The 27,269-nt window shown below is 47.6% G+C and overlaps 1 protein-coding gene across 3 annotated transcripts in view; it reads right to left on the reverse strand.

Annotated features, from left to right (window-relative positions):
- The window catches only part of LOC147726898 (solute carrier organic anion transporter family member 4C1-like), a 575,548-nt gene that overhangs the window by 156,044 nt on the left and 392,235 nt on the right, over positions 1-27,269 (reverse strand). The gene's annotated exons all lie outside the window — the stretch shown is intronic.

Here is a 27,269-nt window from a genome sequence, read left to right on the forward strand (position 1 = left end):
GGATAATTAGGGATTGAATTGAATATGAATGTAAAGAAAAACAATTAAGAGGATAGGCAGCCCAAGGGATACTTTGGGATTTTGCATTGAACCCTCCGCCATATGGTTTTTTTAATGCGTTCACCTTTCTCCTTTTTTCTTGGAGCATTTGTTTCCAATGCAAATTACATTATTTCTTAGGTAAAATGAAAATAAATGCAGCACTGGCAGATGGTCACTGTCACCCTGTCATCTAACTTTTTAGGTCAGGCGGTAGCCAAGTCCTTTTGATTTTACAAAATGTATGTGTCAAACATACTTAAATGGGCTTTCAGCGAGTAGTCTTCATCCATTGGTCTGCTGTTGTATTATTCCAATTTTGCTTTCACCCACTACAGCATACAGCATGCGGCTCTGAGTCAGCCTACTTCAGTCACTTACTAATTTTACTTTGAGCGACTGCATTTTGCTGTTTCACAAAAAGTAAATCCACACACATGGTCTTCAGTGCCAGTGTTTTTGTTTTTGCTTTAATATTACTTTACCGTTGCCTTTGTATTTAATGCCCGATGTGAAAGCAGGGCCTTTGTACCAGTTGTTTTTGATGTGAGCACAAGGCATTTTAACTCCAGCTTGATCAGTTTTTGCCTCTTGCTACAGTTGTTGTGAATTCGTTTTAGAGTATCCTTTGTTTATCAGACTGCTGCTATTTCACAGCATACCAGATTGTGTCCATGTGAAACTGTTTTCTATAAAGTTACCCGCTTTTTTGTTATGCAGCCAATGAAGTGCATTTATAACTGTACTCCTCTATGTCATACTAGTATGTTTTTTAATTGAAGGGTTCAAGTCACCAAGAAGACCGATAACCATGTATAGGAACAGGGTGAAAGAACAAGAACAAAGCCACAGAGCTCAAATTATTGGTCTCCTGCTCAATCATTTGAAAGACATAACATGGTTGCAGATATCCTCCTAAAAGCCCATGTCTTCATAGATGGGTGTGTTAGGTGGAACTAGCAATTCTTCATCTTCCTCCATGTCCACGAAACTGAGGCCAGCATACACGCTGCCACTACACGAGCCCTCACTTTCGCTGCTGTCGCCCTTAATCGGGGACATCCGGCATACGTAATCCTTGAGATTGAGTTTTTTCACACACCGACAAAGGCCATTGCCAAAACCAGTAACGTTGCAGCCCATATCCTTAGGTGTTTCTTGTTGAGCATTCTTGTCCATTACCAGGGGTGTTAAGCTGTGGTAATATCTATTGATAGTGGGTTGGTAGCCACCCAACACTGGCCTTTTCATGAGTGGGCTGTATCTCTTCATCTTGCTGTAGGCACCTTTTCATATTCAGGCGTATGCTTGCTGTACAAGGCTCTTAAGGATGCCTTATATGTATCCTAAGCACCCCCTAAAATGGGCGTGCACCTCTACACCCCAACACGGATTGCCTCCGTCATAGGGCTCTGGTTCGCTGATGTCTCCAAAAGCAGCTCCTCCCTATGGCAGACCGCCCCTTGGGTCAAATGGTCACCCACATCCATCATAAGGCTTTGGGACCTGTCACTTGTAAGGACAAAAACGACCTGTCACTTTTAGGTACACAGCGAGGGTGTGGCACCTTTCACTTTATGGGGACACACATGATGAGCAAAGGTATCCTGACTTTCTACTCAGGCTATTTAAAATCAAAGAAGCCGAGCGGTAATAAGGGTATTTCGATTCCTTCTCAACAAACATATTGGATTTTAGGCAGTGAAAGTACTGAATCACTAAGCAAAGGGCAGGGCATTATTCCTCTTGATGCACATTGCACAATCTGAACCATCTCTGCCGAGGTTCATGCACCAGCCACTGACAATTTTGATGGCAATATTTCACTTCTGAAGACTGTTTTTGATTGTTCTCTTTTCTAAGGAACATCAGGGTACTAGCTCAATAATTCAGAACCAATTTGATCAGCTAACAGACTACAACAATATTACAGGGACTTTTGCCTGTCAATTGGCTCTTTCCACCCTATTAAGCCCAATTAAACTATTTTTTTTGACCAATGCAATCTCAACTACTCATGAAATCAGTTTTTCAATCTATTCCGTTCTTATGTCTTTATGGGAAGAATATAACTTGTTTAATAAATCTTCCAACAGTAAGCCTGAAAAAAGCCCCTGCAAAATTTGAGTGTCACTATTTGGAGTGCTCTTCTGAACAACCTGGGGCACAGTCTCTGCATCTCTGATGTACCACTCTGATAAACTTGTTCTGCTGGACCATACAAGAATTGGCATGAAAAGGGCGGGGAACAGCCGTTACAACGCAGGTTTTACCATGCATTGCTTTTACATCACATGCGTTACAACGCATGCGATGTTACAACACTTGGTAAAACCACGCATACCATTACATTACATCGCAGGCGCTTTTACAACGCATGCAATGTAACGGTATAATGGTGGCGGCGGATATCCACGTCGTTGTGAGGAAACTTAGGCTGTTTCCTCACAACGACGTGAAGCAAGCAGGAAGGAGGAAGCAGGATCCTAAGGCGACGCTGGAGAGGAGAGAGGTAATAACCGAATGTTACAGATTCGGTAAAAAATCGGTAAAAATACCTACATAGCATTTACTGATTTGTAAATACCGAATCGGTAAAATTCGGTATTTACGAATCGGTAAATGCCATTTACCTACATCGGGCCCCTAGTGTGTGTTGTAGTGTTGTCATGTTTGTTTAGTGTAGTGTATTAGGGTTTAGGGTAGTGTAGAAGTGTTTATGTGGTGTAGTGATTTAGGTTTTAGGGTTGTGTAGTAGTGTTTGTGTAGTGATTTAGGTTTTAGGGTAGTGTAGTAGTGTTTGTGTAGTGATTTAGGTTTTAGGGTACTGTAGTAGTGTTTATATGGTGTAGTGATTTAGGTTTTAGGGTGGTGTAGTAGTGTTTGTGTAGTGATTTAGGTTTTAGTCTACTGTAGTGTGTATGTAGTGTAGTTATTTAGGTTTTAGGGTAGTGTTGTCGTGTTTTAGGGTTTAGGGTAGTGTAGGGGTGGGAGTAGTGTGGGTAGTGTAGTAGTGTTTTAGGGTTTAGGGTAGTGTAGGGGTGGTAGTAGTGTGGGTAGTATAGTAGTGTTTTCGGGTAGTGTAGGGGTGGGAGTAGTGAGGGTAGTATAGTAGTGTTTTAGGGTTTAGGGTACTGTAGGGGTGGGAGTAGTGTGGGTAGTGTAGTAGTGTTTTAGGGTTTAGGGTAGTGTAGGGGTGGGAGTAGTGTGGGTAGTGTTGTAGTGTAGTAGTGTTTTAGGGTTTAGGGTCGTGTAGGGGTGGGAGTAGTGTGAGTAGTGCAGTGTGGTAATGTTTTTGGGTTAGCGGTAGTGTAAGGGTGGTAGTAGTGTGTTGTGTAGGTGTAGGGGGAGGGATATCACTTACCTTGCAAACTTTTACTGCGAGTATGGCTTTACCACGCATGCCTTTGCGTTGTAATGGCATGCGTGGTAAAGGCATACGCGTGGTAAAAGTTTGCGATGTAATGTCATGCGTTGTCATTGACATCGCGTATTAATACCCGTGTTGTAATGGCATGTGTGGTATTACTATGCGATGTATTGACATACATCCAAAAAGGGCATTAGAGGTGCTACATAAATATAACACTGAAAACAAGCTTGTAGCAAACACATCAAAGACTAAAGTACTGATCTTTGGCCACAAACCAAAAAAACATACTTTGGCATGGCAGCTGGGTCCTCTAAGGATAAACACGACCAATAAGTATACTTACTTAGGAGTGCAATTTACAGACACCAGCAGACCAGCACTGCAGATCAAAGCACAGGAGACAAAAGCAGCTAAGCTAACATATGGCATGTGCAAATTACACCACAAGCTTGTAAGCCACTCGACGGAGGGAATCCGATGTGTTATCAAAGCCAAGTTAACGCCTACACTGAGCTATGGTCACCTTGCCTTCCCTGGTCTGTTGACTAAAAAAATGGAAGTCCTATGTATAATGGCGTACAGAAAAGTCTTTAAGCTCCCTTACACGACTGATCCGCTTGGAGTTTAACATCACAGCAATGGACATCGAATGCATAAAAGACATAGTCAAACTCTAACATAATGTGAACAATGCTTGCCTGGGCAAATTCAGGGCGCCACTACAGGTGATCTTCTCAGATACCAACAGTCGCTGGGCGAGGTAGCTCTTGATTGCAAAACAAACATTGGGACTAAAATTCGAACCTTCCCCAGACATACCACTTACAAAGTATAGCTTAAAGATCCTGCTAAAAAAGCGTGGTAATAGCATCTCAAGGCAACAAGATCTTGAACAGATCAGATCAGTCTTAGGTGCAGAAGGCCTAGGTACCTCACATGAAAGCACTACATGTCAGCCCTATTTAAATGCAGGTCTTGGATCGCAAGCCCTTCAAAATGGTATGAGAGTGAGGCTCTTAACTTTGCCCATACAAGACTATAGAGACCACTGGAAAAACCGGTCATCTAGTGGCAACTGCTTTTGTCTGTGTCAACACCCCACATAATCTGCAGAACATGTCATTTTCTTTTGTCCAGCTTTGCTGACCCAAAGGCGCTTGTAAGAACTATGTTCATATGCCATGGTGTTAGAACATGTAAGGAGGCTCTAAGGCACATCTATACCACCACTGTTCCGATGGAGCTGGCACTAATTGGGAAGTTTTATGCTGCTGCTAGAATGCTCATACGCTTAGCCAGAGAAGTGACAGTAGAATGAATTAGGCTTCATGTACTATTGACAGTCTGTACCATTTATACCTACATATGTTTACACTCATTTTAGGTAGGAATATGATGCCTTAGAGCAGTTTTTGCACTTCCCTCATTTGACAACCATTGTCTGTGTTGCATTTTTTATCTTAGCTCTGTATTGTAAACCTGTCGTTTTATTCAGATTTTATGCTTTTTATCATCACCTTTTATCACATGCACTTACTGCTATTTTTTGTAAAGATTTTAATTATTAATACAATAAAGATTCTACCACCACAAAAAAAATTGTTATGCAGCTGTATATTTTAAATACCCTAGCTGTCCATGTAGTGGGCATAGATGCAAGGCTGTTGGCCTTGAATTTCCTAATAGCAAGAGTCCAGTCTGAGCCAGCAGTTGCATATCATATTTATCCTTTCTCTAGTACTTTCACTTCTCTTGCAAGGCTACCTCATATGCTGGACGCTATCCTGGAAAAGATATCACTTCCAGTATAGCAGCCGTTACCTGCTCTAGGTCAACAGGACAAGTCGGAGCCACGTCAGGCCCTTTTTTTGCCCAAGATTGCACATGCTTGGCCACTGTTTGTGATTCCTTTATAGTTTTGTTGGGATCTCTATTCAAGCACTGTATTTCACCTGAACTTCCATCTGTGAGCACTGGCAGTAAGAAATGTATTTGAGCTTATATAGCGCACAGCTATCCACAAAAGGGTTTCCCGACGCTTGCTTAGGGAACCCGTCCTGGTATTCCCCTGTGAGATAACCCCGGCAGGGTATCCACAAGGTGAAAGCCAGGCATCCCGCCGCGAGGGGCCGTTGTGGAGATTAAGCAAGCTATTGCCCAGAGTCGCAGAGTGTAAACCCGTGAGTCGAGAAGGCACCGGAGCGAGAATTATCGAGTCCGTGAAATTTTTGAGCCCAAGACCCACCGAGGCGGGGAATTGAACCCTGGTCCAGGGCCGATCTCAGCTGCCGGGTCTGCCGCCTCTAACCCCTGAGCCACACTTCTCCACAAAGAGGACATTTTTGGGGCACCACCCTCCAAGCCACAGGAAGGTAATACCTATTCATAGTGTCACTAAGAATACAGCAGGAACCCCCCAGTTAACATTCTCTTTGGTCGTTAATGCAACACTAACATTATGTTGTCTAGTCTTATTACTCACAGGCAGCTCAACTAGAACAACAAACAGCTACTGCAAGGCCACTCTTGAAAAGGGAATGAAAGCAGCTTTGTAAAGCAAGATATAATTACAGTATCCACAGTAATTTGGCAGGCTACCCCGGCGCCCAATGAGTCTCCCATGGCTAATATAGACTTACTTTTATCAACTGATAAACTGGGTCCCAAGCCTACTACTGAAATAAACAAGCATTTACAATGCAATAGGTCTCCCAGCTTTAAAGTTTGAGCTATTGGCATTGTATATTACAATGTGTTACATTAATTTGTTATCAAACTCTGAATTGTTGTATAAAGATGGTAAATGCTGCAAGAAAAAGTAGCACTGAAATTGATAGCTTTCGCAATCGCTATTGTAATGAAGCTGAACAGGCAGGGACAAAAGCATAGTCATAACAATCGATTTAAAAAATAAATGAAAAAAACACTCACTGAAAGTCTGCTTTCGATTCTGCGACTGTCCGCAAACCCAAAACAACGGCCTCCTCCTCCCCCTAGGGCACCTCACCACGCACGAGTACAAAAACAAGCATTTGCAGTGCAATAGATCTCGGAGCATTAAAGTTTGAGTTATTGACATTCCGCCTGGGAATATCACGCGAGCCAGAGGAGGTGTAGGCCGTGCCACGAGGCAACCTGCGGCCTGGTGTGCCCATCGGGTGAAGTCGGAGCTGCTCGCTGAGGTTGGTGTTTCTCCCCCCCACACCCCCGTGGGGCACAGAGACCTACCCGCAAGCCCTGAAAGAACTGCCCAGGGTGCCGATTGCAAATTCGGCCCGAACTGGTAGATGGAGCACGAAGCTAGCTGAGGCCTACTCTGCAAAGGAGGTGAGAAGTGGCGGCCGCTAGGCGTGTGGAGAGAGACATAAAGCGAGGCAAGCTACCGCGAGTGGGTTGGGCACTCACTACTCTGCACTCACTACTCTGCACTCACTACTCTGCACTCACTACTCTGCACACTCACTACTCTGCACTCACTACTCTGCACTCACTACTCTGCACTCACTACTCTGCACTCACTACTCTGCACTCACTACTCACTACTCTGCACTCACTACTCTGCACACTCACTACTCACTACTCTGCACTCACTACTCTGCACTCACTACTCACTACTCTGCACTCACTACTCACTACTCTGCACTCACTACTCTGCACTCACTACTCTGCACTCACTACTCTGCACTCACTACTCTGCACTCACTACTCTGCACTCACTACTCACTACTTTGCACTCACTACTTTGCACTCACTACTCTGCACTCACTACTCTGCACTCACTACTCTGCACTCACTACTCTGCACTCACTACTCTGCACTCACTACTCTGCACTCACTACTCTGCACTCAGCACTCACTACTCTGCACTCACTACTCTGCACTCACTACTCTGCACTCACTTCTCTGCACTCACTTCTCTGCACTCACTTCTCTGCACTCACTTCTCTGCACTCACTACTCTGCACTCACTACTCTGCACTCACTACTCTGCATCACCACTCTGCACTCACTACTCTGCACTCACTCTGCACTCACTACTCTGCACTCACTACTCTGCACTCACTACTCTGCACTCACTACACTGCACTCACTACTCTGCACTCACTACACTGCACTCTGCACTCACTACTCTGCACTCACTACTCTGCACTCACTACTCTGCACTCACCACTCTGCACTCACTACTCTGCACTCACTACTCTGCACTCACTACTCTGCACTCACTACTCTGCACTCACTACTCACTACTCTGCATTACCACTCTGCACTCACTACTCTGCACTCACTACTCTGCACTCACTACTCTGCACTCACTACTCTGCACTCACTACTCTGCATTACCACTCTGCACTCACTACTCTGCATTACCACTCTGCATTACCACTCTGCATTACCACTCTGCACTCACTACTCTGCACTCACTACTCTGCACTCACTACTCTGCACTCACTACTCTGCACTCACTACTCTGCACTCACTACTCTGCACTCACTACTCTGCACTCACTACTCTGCACCCACTACTCACTACTCTGCATTACCACTCTGCACTCACTACTCTGCACTCACTACTCTGCACTCACTACTCTGCACTCACTACTCTGCACTCACTACTCTGCACTCACTACTCTGCACTCACTACTCTGCATTACCACTCTGCACTCACTACTCTGCATTACCACTCAGCACTCACTACTCTGCACTCACTACTCTGCACTCACTACTCTGCACTCACTACTCTGCACTCACTACTCTGCACTCACTACTCACTACTCTGCATTACCACTCTGCACTCACCACTCTGCATTACCACTCTGCATTACCACTCTGCATTACCACTCTGCATTACCACTCTGCATTACCACTCTGCATTACCACTCTGCATTACCACTCTGCACTCACTCTGCACTCACTACTCTGCACTCACTACTCTGCACTCACTACTCTGCACTCACTACTCTGCACTCACTACTCACTACTCTGCATTACCACTCTGCATTACCACTCTGCATTACCACTCTGCACTCACTACTCTGCACTCACTACTCTGCACTCACTACTCTGCACTCACTACTCTGCACTCACTACTCTGCACTCACTACACTGCACTCTGCACTCACTACTCTGCACTCACTACTCTGCACTCACTACTCTGCACTCACTACACTGCACTCACTACACTGCACTCAGCACTCTGCACTCACTACTCTGCACTCACTACTCTGCACTCACTACTCTGCACTCTGCACTCACTACTCTGCACTCACTACTCTGCACTCACTACTCTGCACTCACTACTCTGCACTCTGCACTCACTGCTCTGCACTCACTACTCTGCACTCACTACTCTGCACTCACTACTCTGCACTCAGCACTCACTACTCTGCACTCACTACTCTGCATTACCACTCTGCACTCACTACTCACTACTCTGCATTACAACTCTGCACTCACTCTGCACTCATTTAATAGGTCTCACCGTTTTCTGCATACTTTTGTGAGAGACTGTTCTATTTCCTTGTTAAATACTTCTGCATCAAACTGGGAAAAGGCAAGGGAGTCTGGCACTGGGGCTGCATTGCTTTCAGCTTTCAGCACACCCCTTCCCTGTCTCCGCAGCACCAGACAGGACAGCCAGGCAGCCCCTGATCCTTCTGCAGAACGACTTAAAGCGCCCCTTTCACTTAAACTTTCATCAACCTAACATGTTTTCAAAGGAACCGGAAACACGACGAGATGTGCAGTTTGACATTGTCTGTGCAGGAAGGGGAAATGTCTCTCTGTTAATGATCAGGGCGTAAATATTTCTCTGTTGCTATTGAGTGTGGGCCGTAAGGGTGAGCTTCTTGGGGCTTTATCATAGTCAGTGAGTTCTTATAGGGTGCTTAAAGGGGGTGCTTCCAATTCCCAATTGATGATTGTAGTGGGCGGTATGGGGGGGATGTTGTTTTCCTGTGGATATTCACCATGCGCTCAAAAGGAGGCTGTTGTCAACCTCTAGAAAATCAGTGTGTGGACTGAGGGGCGCTTATATTCCCATTTGCAAATGTTTCTCTGCAATAAAAACGTCTCGCAAAACATAATTTCAGGCCGCCTGTCACATTACACAGTAGGAGGCACTTTAAATATAGAATCGAGTATGCCCCCGGAATGCCGCCGCGGCCGCCCCGGAAGTCAGGCACGGTCGCCTGTGACGGGGGCGGAGCCACGTTCAGAGCGGAAGAGGAGGCAGGCGGAGTCGTTGCGTCTCGCGGCCCGGGGCTCCTGTGAGCGGTGTGGAGCCCCGGGGCCGCGCCAGCAGGAGGTTGGGCGCCGCGTGCTGAGCAGAGTCCCCGACATTGGCCAGGTAAGTTCAAAAAAAGGCTGGGGGGGGGGCTTGGTGCACTTGTGTGTGTGTGTGCGTGTATGCTCGTGTGTGTATATGTATGCGTGCGACGGTGACGGCGGGGGAGGGAGGGAGGGAGGGGGGGGCCTCGGTGCACGTGTGTGTGTGTGTGCGCGCGTGTGTGTATGTGTCAGGGGGGGTGTCTCTGTATGTATGTATGTGCGTGCGTGCATGGGCGCTTGTGTGTGTGTATGCGCATGCGTGTGGGGTGCTTGCGCTTCCCAGGAGACAGCGCCTGGCCACAGCGCGCGTTCCAGTTACAAATCGCCTGGAAGGATGCGCGTGGCCAGGACTGTCTCCTGGGACTGAGAGTCGCTGACAAAAGATCTCCTGGCGGACACAGCGCTGACGCGCTGTTAAACGCCAGGAGACCTAAAAAGTATTTGTTATTTCAATGCAATACAGCTTCAAAGCCAGAACACAACACTGACAATGATAGTGGTTGTACAACAGAGCAACGGAACAGTCAGTCCATTGATGGAAATTCTTTGATATCGCTTGTCTCCTGTTGCGGAGGATTCGCCTGTTCTCCTGCTTGGCTGCACTTCTCTCCCTGCTGGCTGAAGCACCCTGGTGGGATGAGGTCCCAGGGTTAACTTTCTTTACTGCCGCCAAAACTCTAGAGGAGGACTTTAACTTCCAGAGTGTCATCTCCCTGGTCCAGCTGCCGCGAGTGAGGGGGAGGCGTGGTCACCGCGCAGATAGTGCTGCCTCTCTACCAGTGGCTCGGGATGCAGCCTGGATGAAGCCCCGGCCAAGGGCGGTCCCGTCAGAGCCCATCAGAGACCAGAGGAGACTGGACTGGGCCATCCCTCTAACTTCTGGACTGTTCCTAAGGGGGTATTGTACTGTTTGTTTTTCAAATCTCTTCGTAATGCCGCTTGTGGGGAATGGGCAACTGGGCAAAGGAAAGATGGGCATGGGAGTAGTGGGAACCCTTGATGCCTTTCTGTTCAGGGCTGAATCTGCGCTGATTCATGAGATTCAGCTCACAGAGCGTAGGCTCTCATTAGAACCTCCACTAGCTTCAATTTTAGGTACTGTGGCACCTCCAATCTTATTAACGTCACCAACACATATGAATCCTGCTTCAGCCGTACCTTCTGCCTTATGTAGTCTGTCATTATCTGGTCATTCTTTTCCATCCCCATCGATTCCTTTGAGCCAAGAAGCCCCTACCAGTTTAACCAAGGTTACCACCAGGGGGAACGAGGGCAAAGAGGGGTGCTGAAGACAACGAGGGGGAGGGCGTTGAACCTCCTACGAAGAAGTAAAGGATAACATTCAAGTTCTTCCACTGGACTCATTTGTACGGTCCCACACCAGATTTGAGGAGCATCGATCGGTGTGGACCATGTCCCTCCTTTGGCCAATCTAATTACCCTGTCCCCCCAAGTAATCGATTTCAAGTATTTAACCCTCTAGACGCTATTGATTGACTTGATCCCCATGGTCACACATTACCAACTGTTGCAGGCTTTAACATATGGCCCAGTGGTCCTGGTCAAGGTATCCCAAATAGCGCCCCAGGTGGTCCTTCAACCACTTTTTCAGCAAGGGCCGTAAAATGCATCTATCTGGTTAACTCAGGGGATGCAAAAACATATGGGGTTGTAAGGAGTAATGATGTGAAGTTGGTAGGTCTAGCTAAAGCCCCTCAGGTCTGTTGCACTCTGTCAGACAGCACCAACAGTGTGTCTTTACAGAGCCCAGTGAATGTATTCTCATCCCAAACTTGCCTGACAAGTACACAAAACATGCATAACAATTCTACCATCACTGTGGGTTCTTGGAACTTAGCAGGGCTCCCGTCTAAATTCGAATCAAGTGATTGGGCCGCATTGATTGATCAGTACGATATCTGGGCATTTCAAGCGACTTGGTCCTTGGATGAAGTCTATTACCCTGGGTACCTAAACTTCTCCAAGCTAGCACAAGGGGGTCTAAAGGGAAGACCTATAGGTGGACTTACTTGTTGGGTGAGACAACACTCAGGCTACACCGTTGAGGTAGTATCCATCGATAGCCCAAACAGCTCCGGTTTAGGCTGGGTAAATCAGGCGACTTCCTGCTATTTAACATCTATGCTAGAGGGTTATTGGGTGGGAGGCGTTCGGAGACAATCGCCCTCCTAGATTGTTTTTGGGATAATCACAGAGCTGGGTGCAACCTAATTATTGCAGGAGACTTCAATTGCATCTTTGACCCCCTCGACAGAGAGGATTGCAATTTGGGTCCCAATGTGGAGGCGCAGTGGAACATTCCACCTCTAGACCTCAGCCCAATTAAGAAATAGACAGAGGCCGCACTGCACCTTAAAGGGCTGTGTCTGGAAAAAGGATTGAGGGCAGTAAATGGGAGGACCCATTTAGACCACAACAGGGCACACACTTTTAACAATGGGCGTAGAAGAAGTCAAATAGACTACATCATTCTTAAAGTGGAGTTTTGGCTGTCCCTACAAGATATGTTGGTATTGGAGCGTACCAAAAGTGATCATGACACATTAATCATGTAAATAAAGGTCTCAGGACTACAGGATAACCCCAACCAGCTAGGAGCGAATACATCCCCAGAAGTACTGCTCTCGAACAACACAAGGAGAGTTAGATGGGCCAGGTTAGTATATAATGAAGGGGACCTTGAGCAGATGATGCCCATGGTCGCCCAATCGATAGCTCTACTTAACAACTGTGATACTCAGGAGGATATTAACCTCACTGTGACACAGGCTCACAGTGATTTGTTTTTTAATTTAAAATCCTTTTTTATCAAGCCCAACCCAAGGAAGAAAAACCCAGGGAAAACTATAGCAACCTTTTATAACACATCTTGTAGAGAGGCATACCGGTTATTAACAAAGGCCATTAGATCCGCCAATATGGGAGAGGTTAGATTGGCCAGGGCAAGGTACAAAGCCATCCAACTAACGGCTAAGAAGGAATGGGATGACAGACAATGGCATGATTTGCTTGCCGCCAGTAAAAAGAAAGATACAATAGAATTCTGGCACCCAGTCAAGTGGGAAAGCTGTGGATCCCCACAAATCCCAGTCAATCTTGTGGCACCAGACATGTGGTCTTCATTTTACGAAGCCCAGTTCTCCATTCCAAACAACAAATTTGTAAATTTCCAAATGGATCCTCCTTCTACCACCTTAAAGTTCGATAGGCTAGAAGTGGAGTCAGTCCTCTCTCTGATTCCGAGAGGTAGTGCTCCCGGCCCGACTGTATCCCGGCGGACTTGTTTTTGAATGATAAGGATAACTGGGTCACTTACATTATGCTCTTAGCCAATGCTATAGCCAGTGGTGCTCCCATCCCTGATACTTGGTCAGGAGCGGTTATAATTCCCATATATAAAAAGGGTGACCGTTCTCTACCCGGTAACTACAGGCCCATCAGCCTTATTAACTCAATACAAAAAATAGTAGCAAGGTTGGTACTCTGCAGAATTCAGTTGTGGATAGAGGAGCTTGAGATCTTATCACCCCTGCAAGCAGGTTTTCGCTCCGACCATGTATTCAGGTTTGTAATGTTATACTGGCAAGTGGTTATTATAGGAGGGGGCTCTCTATATGCAGCCTATATTTACCTAAAGACTGCTTTTGACTTGGTCTCCCGCAATAAACTGTGGAGTGCGCTCCAGGACATGGGGATGCCACCGGAGCTGTAAGTTATGCTAGTTAAATTGCATGATTCCAATCATGCGCAGGTCCGCTGGGCACACAAGGAGAGGTAACTGATAGATTTCTTGTTTTAAAGGGTGTCTGTCAAGGATGTGTCCTGGCACCCACCCTATTTTCTCTGTTTATTGATAGGGTTGTCCAGTATTATTCCACATGCTCTACCGATGCTCCTACACTAGCTGGCTTGAGTATCCCCCTGCTCATGTTCGCGGACGACACTTTATTACTATCTAAAACACAGAAAGGGCTACAGGCCGACCTTTCTAGGTTTGAGGTGTTCTGCTGGGACCATGAGCTGGTGGTAAACATGGACAAGACAAAGTTCATGGTTCTTCATAAGTACAAAGCTATCAAGAGCAGAGTATACATGAACAACGTCCCCCTAGAACAGGCAGAAGTGTTCACCTATTTGGGGATACCTTTAAGCAGGAAACTGAACTGGGAGCCCCAGATAGACAAGCTAGCTTTAAAACACGCTCAGCTGATGGGAGCCCTCATCAAAGAGCAGAGGCTCTCATTCACCAAACCATTAGCTCCCGCCCTCAAGATATATAACTCCAAAATCGTCACCTCAACTTTATATGGAGCAGAATTATGGGGTTTTGACAACTTAACCCCTTCGGTGCTAATGACGGCCCCCAGCCGTCATGCATTACGGTGCTTGTGTGATGATGACGGCTAGGGGCCGTCATGAACCCGCCCACTGGCGATTTTGCCGCACAGGCGCAGAATTGTGGCCGCACCCAAGGGGTTAACATCACTGGCCAAGGCGCCAGAACAAATTTGTCAGAGGCATTAAGGGTCTCCCGCAGTCAAAACCACTGCTCCCTCTATATTTGGATCTGGGTTGTCCATGTTTTGAGGACTTGGCTCATTGCAGGCCAATAGCATTCTGGAGAAGGCTCTGGGTTACCCCGGAGCTCCCTATTCATGCTAAACCCCTTCTGGTTTTTAGGGGGGTAGGATGCACAAGTAAGATCAAATGGTTGCAGACCATAAAAAATACCCTAAGTCAAATGGGGATGAGCTCTTTGTGGGAAAACCTGGAAGCTAATCCATTCCCGCCAAAAAAGGAGCTTAAGGCAGCTTACTGGAACATGATTAAGCTCAGGCACTTTTCATCTACCACAAGGCCAACCTTGACCAGATCTTTTCTGATGCAGAAACAGGAATTTGTGTTTGAACCTTACTGGGACACCATCTTAAGACCGCTAGATAGGAAACTCTACCAACAGTTCAGGATGGGTTCCCTTCCAACCAGCGCTTTTAAAAATAGATGGCTAACGCACACGTCTGACCTGTGCGATTCGTGCAGAGATCAGACTGAATCTGTAGCTCATGTTTTATTTGTAAGCTTCCCAGGTCTAAATGGCTCAAACCCATCTGTAAGATCATGGGTATTAGATCTGCCATGGAAGCGTTACGAATTCTGCAGACCTCCACCCAGGAGTTTATTGTAATAGCCATGGCTAAATTCCTAAATTGGGCTTGGGTAATCTGAGCCAAAAGATATAGGGAACCGCCATCAGACCTATAGTTACTTAGCTGCTAAGTTATTAATGTGTAGCTGTTATGAGTTGATGGCTGGGCTGATAAATTTTACTCTTTCCATTATCATTTTAAAAGACAATAGTGGATTTTATTGTGAATTACAGCACTTTAATCTCAAGACAAACGTTTAATTTATTATAACATTTATATCTCAAGCTAAATGTCCAATTTTATGTATTTGACACAGTGGTCCATTCATGTAACAACATCTGCTTGGAACCAGCCTGTGAGCTTCTCTCTCTGTTAAAGTTTCTCAAATATTGATTGTACAGTCTTTTATGATTATTTTAATCGAAATAAAGGCATCATGAAATGAAATGATTTGCCTTTATTATCTGTTACAGATTCACTAACTCCGAGGAGTTGCCCTGTTAATGTATACCCTAAGAGCCTTATTATAGCCATCTCAAGATCTACAAAGCTCACTACACTGAATGAAGAGCCAATGCTCTCTCATATCCAATCATCAATACAGATGCCAACGGTTCCAGTGGTATTGTTGGAATCTGGCCGCCAATTAGATTAACCTACTGTTGACCCTTTGTCATCCAATTTGCATATCAATTACCAATGGCCAAATTCATTATCAGCTTACCATCTCCCAGGTAGGAGTATGACAAAACAAGTATGAATCCAGGAAGACCATACTGGAGGAGTAGATGCTGAAAGATAGGAGTCTTTATCAAGTTTTGTTTTTCCAACCAAAAAGGTAGAGTTCATTCTGCATTTTGCATCTAAAGGCAATATGGATACCTTTAATAGTAGTATGATATTTAAACAGTTTGGGACATTGGCAAGCTCCAGACACATTAATACAATACATCGGGAGGCAATAGAGTCTAAGGCAAACGCAAATCTGAGAGGGAAAGATAACACTATAATCACCCGGTCTTCCCCGGAGATCGCCAATCTTGTGTGGCATATAAAGGACAAATTCTTCGCATGGGGCATTGAGTTGTTGCAAGTGCTTCCATCTCATAATCTCAGCTCGTTATCACCAAGCACTAGCAACCCCAATGTTCCAGGTGTTGGGATCTTGAGAGGTGCCATTGACTATGATTTTCAAAGCCATCTACTTACACCCTTGGAAGTTATCAGTGTGCATACTGAGGGACATCATCTTGAAGTCAGCTCTCATATACAGCAGGTGCACAGAAAAGGGTCACGGATGAGAATTATTCCACCGACTGCTCGTGCATGAAATAACAATGGGAAACAGAAGTGGAAATCCATGACCCTTATTCCACCTCGTGCCATGAACTTAGTGAAAGGACTAATGTGTCATCTTGAATTTTTTAACCTCCGGCAAAATATTTTGATTTGGTACAAGCCCTGGAAATCCCAAATATTCAGAGGAATCAGAAATCTGACATAAATCATGTCCAATTAAAGAGCAGAAATGTACAGAACCAATCAACACAATGCTTTGATTTATCATCTGACTATGATAATAACTTCAGAAATATTTCAACATTTTCACTCCTGGTTTTGGAATGTGCTGGGTATAAGAGGGAAAAATAAGAATCAGATATGGTCTGACTTTGTGTGCTCTGTTGTGGTACTCTATATGCAGGAGATATGTGCTGTACCACTTGTACACAATAATGTTTTTAAAACATTCTATCTGGCAGCTACTCCATCTCCCTGTGGCCACCCTGGGGGCAATTGGTGATATACATTTCAACCACGGCACATCCTTCCTTTATAAAGCAGACACATCATTTTACCAGACACTTGCCCTTGAATTTGTGAATCGCTTACTGTTGAGCTTTGTTCCTTCAAATGCCGATAGACGCTTTATTTTGGCAAAGTTGTATTTTGAATTGGACTCTCTTAAACCAAAAAGAAGTTGGGTTTGTTGTGGAGGGAGGATTTCAATGTCCAGCTTTGCCCCATTATGTCCCTAGATGCCTGTGGTTTTACGAGTGCAGATGGGAATCCTATGTCTCATTTCTCTCACAATGTTTTTTCCAATAATAATAATGATGTGATGATGAAATTCAGTAAGAGTCTTATTAAGAGTTTTGCCAATGACTTTAGCAACATGAATGCTTTTTTCCTTAATACCTTGGTGTGTAAGGGTGGGGCTCAGATACTGATTTAATTTTACTGTGTGCCAACTTAGTCAATATGGTAGGGGATAATCTTCTATGCAACCTCGCTATCACTGACCATTTCAGGGGGCGTGGCCATGAGGCAGATAAGAGCGGATGCGTGAGCACAGAGCTCAGCGCCGCCTCCGTTGATTATCCTGAACAAGGGGCGCAAAGAGAGGCCCTCGACTATCAGAGTAGAAAGGGGAATACATTTGGATGACTCTGCCACCCAGAGAGTGACTGCGGCAGCGGCTTATGAGGGCGATCTGCTGACTGGACGGGAGCAAGGTGGCGACCACAGGATGGCTGTGTAGGAAATCTGGGCTCTTGCTGGATGGAGCGGAAGCTGGGGCCGTGGAGCTTGATCGATCTGCCAGCGGGGACTGCCTTCATACCTGGTGCTTTGACAGGTGCACAGCAGGGTGCAGTGGAGTATTTCTGCAGAAGGGGAGTCCGATGATAGGTGGGGCGGGCTGGCTGCCGGGTCACAAGATGGCGGCATAGGCAGCCTAGCGAGGAGCTGTGGCAGCGGAGAACCGGAGCAACGGGCAGCCTTGGAAACGCTGTACAGCTCTCGGATGACTGGCGTGCTCCAAGTGGTCAGCGGTGAAGGATTGTGCCTGGATGTGGTGCGACACAGAACGAACAGTCCGGTGAGCGCCCCCCCCCTTCTTCCTCCCATCTACCCAAGGGCGGAGTCGGCCCCCTGCAGTAGCGGTGAGTGAGGAGGCACCTACTGGCAACGGGACGGCAATCTAGAGTGGCTGCCATTGTGAAAGCCGCCTGGTGGGACTGCCATGACCGAAGAGCGGACATGATGCGGAATTGCTGCGTCTGCCTGGGCCGCGTTTTGGAGCTCGCAGTGAGTGGGTCTTTTCTGGCCGCGAGTGGGGGTATTGCACACAGTGTCAAGGTGCGGCCCGAAGCTCTGTGACATGTGAGTGGAGGCAATGGCCGTGATTGCTGGGGGGTAATGAGGCTGAATATGGTTTGGTGCCCTGGAGCTATGTGGACAACTGGGTGCAGCAGGATGCAGTAGTTGTACTGAGCTGGGGGGTGAGAGAAGCAGGATGACCAGCGCTGGGGATCTCACCATCACGCTGGCACAGTGGACATAGGCAGACTGCCTGCTCCTGACTGGTCCTGAAGGATGGGGCATTTCAACTGGTGGACACTGGCACTGGAGAGCGGCTGGGCAAATACATATGCAGACCCCCCTTCACGGAGGCTTTGGATGCGGCGTAATTGAGTGCAGTGGTTTGCGGGGGAGGCTACTCTGAGGAAATAGGAGAAGCTTGTGGCGGCGGGGAGAGCCTGAGGAGCAAAAGTAGTGATGACTGAGAAGGCTGCTGAGTGACCTTGATGGAAAATGACCACCTCACTGCTATTGCGGGGTGGAGGAACTGGTGAATGTAGCGCAGGGACTGCTTGAAGCTACTGAGGAGCCGTGCTGGGCACAGCACAGAGGAGGGCGTTGTGGTGTCGGAGTGACCTGGGCTGCCGGGGGGGGGGGAAGCAGGTGTACGCTGATGGTCTGGAGCGGGCCCCAAGGCATATATAGAGACTCCTTTGCATCCGCCGGGTGCATGGCCCACCAGCAGAGGAGAGCCTAAATAGAGCCAAGACTGGTCTGTGCCCAGAGGATGACCCTGACGGGGCCAACAGGAGAGTTGTCCTTCTGGAGAGCAATGAGCACAATGTGGCGCGGCCTGACTGGGATTGTCGGATGGCCCTGTCGGACTGGGCGAGCTTGAGAGAGGGCAGCGTACGACGGAGTAGGGACTGCCGTACTGTCTGAGTCGGATACACGCAGTGCGCAGCAGTGGAGAGGAGGTGCCCTTCAGTGAAAACTTGACTACTAGGAGATCCCCGAGTCCTGTGAGGCCATGAAGAAGCCAAGGGGGAAACAGTTGGGAGTACCACTGGACCAGGAAGACAACACGGCGGTCACAGAAGCACGAGATGGGTTGCAACAACGCCAGGAGTGGATGCTTCAGCAGCAGGTTGATCAAATACTGCAAGCCATTATAGACACTAGGGAGGCCTTGCAAAAGGACATCGTTCATGTGGGGCAAGGGCGGGGGCTGCTTCGGGCGGACCACATCAAGTTGACCGATAGGGTGAAACAGACGGAAAGGGCCATAACAGTCCTAGAATCGGCCCAGAAGTCGATGACAGAGCATATGGCGGATTTCCAACATAGGCTGCGGACCCTGGTGAAGTGATTTGAGGACGCGGAAGAGAGGAATTGAAGATACAACATCCGAGTGGTGGGACTGCCGGAAGGAGTGGAAAGTCCAGACAGGGTGGAATATCTGGAAACCTGGCTGAAGACAACTGTCGTGCCAGCAGGACTGACATCCTTTTTCACTTTAGAGAGGGCTCACAGGGTGCCTGCCAAGCCGTTGGCCCCCGGGAGGCCGCCGAGGCCAGTGGTGGCCAGGCTACTTCATTACAAGGACAGGGATATACTATTGAACCAGGCCAGGAAGGCGGGTCCATACACAGTGGACAACAGCAAGGTCACACAGTTCCCGGATTGCACGCTTAAGGTCCAACGCCGCAGGGTCTCGTTTGTGGCAGTCAAGAGGGCACTGCGGGACGAGGGTATTCAATACTCTCTGATGTTTTCCGCATGGCTCAAGATAACAGTGGATGACAAGCTTTCATTTCATGAAAGCTCTCACGAGGCCTGGGACTGGTTGGAGATGTATAAAGCAGGGATTGGAGAAACGGGGAGTGGTGTCCCTATGGATGAGATGAGACCGCAAATGCGAAGACTGAGGCGCAACTGAAGTCGTCAACCGGTGGCCCAGAGGCTGACGACGACGCAAACAGAGAAAGAGCACAGCCGCTTTGCAGGCTGTCACGGCTATCTTGCAGGATGGGAAGGGACCGCACCCGTAAGGGATGGAGTCGGATGGAGGGTTCCTGGAAGAGGACGATGAACAATCGGAGGCCGGAAGCCAGAAGCAACCAATGTGACTGCTGCCACAGCGGACGAGATCGTTGATGGGTGACGTAGACATTGGCTGACCCTGAATTGAACAAATGGTTGAGGGGGCTGGAGAGGGGGGGCTCTCTGCGGACCTGGTTGGACGGTAACTGCCTATCCAAAGATATGGAGTAGGGGGTGCTGTAGAAAATAGGTGGAAAAGGCCTCCTAAATGCGCGAACCCGGAAGGGGCATGTCCAGTGATATGGGGGTTGAGCGCGGGATGCTGGTCGATTGATTCTCGGAAGCCTGGGGCTTACCTCCCTTAAGTTTAAGTGGGTTAGCTCCTTAGGAGCTTGTTGGGTGTTTGAGTAATAGTTTGGATGGGTCCTAATGTTGTAGCGCCTGTTCTGGGGGGGGATTAGGGGTGGGCTGGGGAGGGGGCTTAGGGAAGTTGATAACACCGGAGTGCTCTTAGACATGGGGTGGGTGCGAAGGAGGAAAGATTTGACCAATGGGTACACTGCATGATTTGAAATGTATTACCTGGAATGTGCGGGGACTCCATACGATGCAGAGGTGTCTACCTGGTAAGGCAAGCGGCGCATATAGCTTTCCTTCAGGAAACACATCTTAACCTAACTGAGGGGGGCGGCACTAAAAAAGAGGTGGAGGGGGCAATTGTTCTACACAACCTTCTCTGCATTTGCCAGGGGCGCCTTAGTATGGGTTAGAGCTGGGGTCCCTTTTCAGCCAATGCAGGACTTGGTGGACCCAGGGGGAAGATTTGTAGGGGTGATGGGACGGCTCAATGGAGTAGGTGTAGCTTTATGTAGTGTATATGCCACTAACTTAGAGCAACCTTCCTTCTTTGAGAGATTGTCGGGGAGCCAAACGCCATATTTAACTACTGCAACAATATTGGGGGGAGACTTTAAGTTAATAACAGATGTGGAGCGAGATCAATCTCACCCCGCTAGCTGGGACCTCAGTGCATAGGATTTCCAAGGCGAGAGGCACCTGGTAAACCAACTGGGGGCTAATTGACATGTGGGGTGCCCAGCATCTGGAAGAGAGGGATTTCTCTTATTACTCAGGCCTTCACGATTTGCATGTGCGATTAGAAGCAATATTATGCGACCCTGCCGTTCACTCTAAGGCAGAGGTCTTCAAACTGTGGGGCGCGACCCCGAGGGGGGTCCTGAGTCCTCGGAAGGGGGTCGCAGATTCCCCAGCTTCACTTGTCACTGTAAAAAGACATCCGCCTGCCGTCCTGGGATTGGCTAATTGAGATCGTTATCAGCTGTTTGCCTGAATGAAAGGAAATGCGCTGGTAATCTGCAAGTGTAAAGGATGCTTGGGAGCAGTTCTGGCTCTTTGTGACGACAAAGATGTGTGTGTTTTTGAGTTGAAGTGCAAAGAGTTAACTACTGGGCTGGGAAGTTCTTTCTTTTAATTTTAACTGCATTTACACAGCCCTCTGTGCCCCTAAAGAGGTGATGAAGGGACTGTTATGTAAAAAAAAAGAAAAATGCATTACATTTGGTCTGGTATTTTTAAAACCTACATTTTAAAAGCACCATTTTATTGCAAAATTATTCACACGTTTTGCAGCATTGTATCATACCCTGTGTCGATAATGCAAGTATAACAAATTGACTTGCATATTCACAGTGCTTTCTGTCACAGGCTGTGACTTTGCAGCACTAAAAATACACATCACTATTCTCCACTGCACCAATCAAGATTTAATTCTGTGTGTCTGGTTACACACAGACCTCTGCAGTGCATTAACTAATAGTTGTTTCATAATGTACTACAGTGCATTTGCCACTGAGCAATAACTTATTTTATTTATTTTTCATTTACACTGCCCATTATTTTATATGTATATACCTGCAGCTCTCATAGAAATAGGAAAACGCCCCTCAGGATTGTTTTGGTGAAGGAAGGTGCCTCTTCCCGTACAAGAACAATTCTGCCTAGGTTAGTGCTAGACAGCAATTTGTGAAGGAAAAAGAACTGAAATGCACCGTATTTCATAATTACAGTTTATTCCTGCCCTTGCACATTGGCATTGGGCAGTGCCGCAAGAAGACTTGCAGCGCTGTCCTTTGCCACTTCCTCATAAATAAGGCCCATGGTTTTTAGCTACACCTTTGGCTACACCTCTACACTCAATGACCTTTGTTTTAGATATGCTCATATAATGTTATTAGTAAACTCCCAATCTATCCTATGGGACAGATAGCCTTTCCATAGTGAAAAATGAAAAACACTAATTCACTACCAGAACATGTCACACACACCAGCACATGTCTTACGTATAACGTGCACGGCACCATGCCCTCAGGGGTACCTTGGGCCTACCTTAGGGGTGACTTACATGTAAGAAAATTGAAGATTAGGGCTTGGCAAGTGGGTGCACTTGCCAGGTTGACATGGCATTTACAAACTTCATGCAGACACTGCAGTGGCAGGTCTGATAACCCTTTTAAGGGCTGCTTGGGTGAGTGGCACACTCAGTACTGCAGGACCACTAGCACCATTTGATTTACAGGTTCTGGCACCCTCAGTACACTTTACTAGGGACTTACCATTAAGTCAAACATGCCAATCATGGAAATACCAATCCATAATACAATTTATAATAGGAGCACTTGCGCTCTAATACTGAACAGCATTGAGGAAGTGTGCAGAGACACTGAACCAGCAAAAACAGGAGTCAAAACTAGGTCAGAATGGGAAAAAACAGGAGAAACATGCCAAAAGATGGCAGTTATACAGGGGTATTTATAGTTATCAATCTATGTTGATGACAAGAAGAACCAGTTTCTAAAAAATGTTGTCAGAAGGGGGTCCTTACGCCTGAAAAGCTTAGACAAGGGGGTCTCGACATCAAAAAGTTTGAAGACCACTGCTCTGAGTTGATAGGTAGCGAGTATCTGGCGAGAACGCTGTCGGACAATAACCCGTTGCTTGTGCGCATAAGATGGAGTCAGGAGAGGGCAGTCATACCGACCTGGCGGCTCCGACTGGAAGCTTTGGAAGACCTGGTCTTTGGGGAGGAACTGAGGACAAGTATTGAACAATACTTCGAGGAGAATGAGGGGACCGCGACTTTATTGGCGCTCGAATGGGATGCATTTAAGCTTGTGACTAGTGGGATCTGTATTAGTAAAGTGGCAGGAGTACGGGAAACGCTTTTGACTGACTTGGAGACGGCGGAAGGCCAGTTGCGGGGCGCGGAGAGGGCACGGCCAGGGAATCCAGGGTCGCAGACCGAGGTCTCGGAGGCTAGAGAGGGAGTGGCGGTTCAGGTGGAGATACTGCGCTCCTTTGACTATAAGAATTACAGGGCAAGGATGCATGCTGAGAGACAAATTGAGTGCGCTGGCGTGGTTGGCCGATCCGACCCCTCGGAGTACGCCAATCCTGGGCCTGGTAGCCCCGTCGGGAGAAGTGATACACACGCAATCGGGGATAACATGCCTATTCGTGGAGTATTACACTGTGCTCGACAGTAGCCAACTGTCTCAGGGCACTGATGATATACAGGGATGTTTGGAGGAGGTGGCTCTACCGAGTCTGAGCAAGGAGCAGGGGGATCTGCTGAGCAGTGAGATTATGATAGGCGAGATTAGGAGTGCGATTAAGCATATGGCTCGCAACAGAACACCTCGGGTGTACGACCTCCCTATAAAATTTTTACTCCAAGTATGTAGATTGCTTGGCTCCACAGTTGCATTGCTTTACAAAGTAGGGAGGTTGCCCAAGACCACCAGGGAGGCTATTATTATCCCCCTCCTGAAACATGGTAGGGAAGCTACGGATATGAAGGCGTATTGTCCGCTGTCAATGTTGACTACTGACTACAAAATCTTAAGTAGTATATTGGCTTCGCGCCTACTCCCATATAAGTCGCAGCTGATATACCAAGATCAATCCGGTTTTATACCTAAGCATAATATAGCTCTTAATGTGAGACGGCTACTGCAAATTCTTGAGACCTGCCAGGACTTGGCGTTGTCTGCTCTGATTCTCTCAGTGGACATAGAGAAGGCGTTTGATAGCCTGGAGTGGCCATTTCTCTTTCAGACTATGCGCAGGATGGGACTTGGGGGGAATTCGTGTGGTGGACTCAAATACTGTATACATCGACGACTGCTCGGGTGCTGACGGGGGGGACGGTTTCAGCTTCCTGCACAGTGGGACGAGGAACACGGCAGGGTTGCCCGCTTTCTCTACTATTATCACACTGGCAATGCGAGCTCGGTCGGGGAGGCACTATACTGGGCTGGAGATGCGTGGTGACATGCATTATATAGGGCTCTACGTAGATGACCTGCTGATGTTCCTGGCAGGCCCTGGTGCAGAGTTGGCAGGGGCGAAGGTGCTGCTGCAGGTGTTTTGGCAGCATCGGGCTGTGCGTGAATTGGGAGAAGACTAACCTGTTGCCGGCGCATCGAGCAATGGGAATCCCCGACAACTTAAATGGAATAAGATGGGAGCCCTGCTGCCTGCCATATCTGGGAACCTACACTTATCACAAGCGAGCATGGATGGCAATGTGAATAGAGCAGTGCAAGGTGTCAGGGGAAGCATGTCATTTTGGAGTACTCTGCCACTCTCAGTAGCAGGGAGGGTGGTGCTTCTGAAAATGGTGGCGCTACCTCGACTCCTTTACTACTTCCGGACGCTGTCGATCTGGATTCCGGGCCAGGTGTTCAAGACGCTCAGAACTATGGAAGGAGGATTTTTATAGGGGAGCGGTAGGAGGCGGTGGCCCTGACCACTACAATGGGACCTAGAGCGGAGGGGGGATGGGTAGCCCCAGACTTCAAACTCCACTACCTGGCGGCTCAGGTACAGTGGCTTATGCAGGCGGTTGCTCGAGAGTTCAGGGGACTGGATGGTCTAGAGGATCGTTGGTTTCCACAGCATGTGCTGTCCTTTGTGGTTCTGGGCCAGCAGCTGTGGGTTGACTCGTTGACTTCTGAAGAGAAAGTGCTAAGGGAATGCTGGAATAGAAGTAGAAGTAGGGTAGGCAGGACTCGCCCGTACGCGCCGGAAATAGCTCTTGGAATGAGTACGGCCCTTCGACACGGTGGGGACTGGTCGGCATTGGCAGAGTGGGAAGACCTGGGGTTGCAGGTGATCAAAGATTTGTACGTGGGAGTGCTCTCTTGCCTTACCAGGCACTGCAGGATAAATACGGATTGCCCAGGGGGGATTTCTTGCTGCATGCCGCCCTGGTGGCTACGAATTAGGAACACTGGGGAGAAGGGCTGCTAGAACCGCAGACATCCCCGACATGCCAATATGTAGTAATGGCCGCAGGGACGATAAAGGCAGTAACATGCCTTTATCGGCGAATGGTGGGGGAGGGGCTTTAGCCACGGACTCGGTTGCGAGAAAAATGGGAGGTAGATCTGGGCAGAGACATACCTGAATCGACTTGGTCTAAATTGGTGGAAAGGACGTGGAAGGGTACGCGGAATGCTAGAATCCAACTTATCCATTTCTATATCATACATCGGGAGTACCTAACCCCAGGACAGATAATTAAATATTTTAACATGGACTCCTTGTGTTGCCCTAGATGTTGCTTTACTGCCGTGGACTTCCAATATATGATGTGGGGTTGCCCGCAGCTCGGCACATACTAGTAGGAGGTGGTTGAGGTCCTATGTGGGGTGACGGACTGGTATATAGAACCCAATATAGGAACATTCATACTGCACTGATACCCTCACACAGCACGAACCAAGGTAACAAGTAAATTAATTGATCTGCGGTTACTGTTGGCCAAACGGGAACTAACAAGAAAATGAAATCTACACGGGCCCTAGTATAGAGCAATGGAAAACGGAATTTATGAGCTGGGCGGTTCGTGAGAGTATGGTCAGGCTCTAGCAGGCAAGAAGAGCGAATAATGAAAATGCGATGGAAACTGCACAAGCATGGGAAGCTCTGGTGGCACTGTTGAAACTGCTGGAGACGGAATCGGACTCTGACTCCTTGGGGGTTCCTCAAGAACAGGCTGAGGTACGCTGACCATAGCCAGGCTTTGGGTGGCTACTGGAGAGTGGAGGTGGGCTCCGGCATGGAGGGAGTTGAGGAGCAGCCCACACGCATTGAGATATTGGCGCATCCTAACGTGTTGCTGATGACTGGACATTCTGGTTTAAAGTATGTAGAGCACACCGGTGGTGGGGCTTAGGCGGGAGGGGGTGGAAGAGGCCTAAACCGGCGGGAGCTCCGTGATGGGCTCCACATAATATTGGTTGGGGTTTGGGATGCAGGTTGCGGTATTAGTATTAGGCCATGAGGGGGAGGCTGAGGCGCTTATTCAGATGTTGGTATCAATGTAAACACACGCCTACCTATGAACAATGCCTGTAAGCACTGTATCCCATAATTTGCCCTTAATATTTATGGGCCTTGTTTGAGGGGATGTTGTTTGGGTTGAAATCCAATAAAATTCTTTAAATAAAAAAATTTCAAAAACACTGACCATTTCCCCCAAAGTTACATTTTTGGTATTTCCAACTGGCACGTTTGTGTATGCCCCAACTAGATATGCCCAAAAGAAAAAAGGTACTCACATTAACTGGGAGTTTGTTATTGCTGAGGCATTTTTGTTCCAGTTGGTTAAAGGAAATACCACCTCATCTCTGGCCTCAGGAGTTGGGTAGGACTCCGATACCAGCGAGAGTGGTGAAAAGCCTGGGTATCCCCATTGATGGTAATCTATCCATGAAAAATCAAGTGTCGTCGGTAGTTGGCACATGCGTTGGCCTCCTAAGGCAACTTCGGAAAATCTTTCCAATGCTCTCTTTCTCCACGCAAAGGACGGTGGTGTCTACTATGATTTTAGGACGTCTCGACTATGGGAATGCCCTCTATGTTGGGCTCCCCCAGCAGCAACTCTCGAGATTGCAAATAGTGATGAACGATGCAGCTAGACTGATTTTCGGAAAATCTAGAAACACCCATGCCTCTCCTCTTTTACGCGAATTACATTGGCTTCCTATTAGGCAGAGAATTTTATTTAAAGGTCTGTGCATCGCTCATAAAGCGGTTTACGGCAATGCACCCAACTATATTAAAGCCAGGCTGGTGCAGTACACCCCTAGAAGGACCTTGCGCTCGTCTGAGGACGCTCTTCTGGTAAGCCCGCGCTATCGTTTGACCACCCTT

This window comes from Lissotriton vulgaris, chromosome 3_1 (assembly GCF_964263255.1).
Source record: "Lissotriton vulgaris chromosome 3_1, aLisVul1.2, whole genome shotgun sequence".
NCBI lineage: Eukaryota > Metazoa > Chordata > Amphibia > Caudata > Salamandridae > Lissotriton > Lissotriton vulgaris.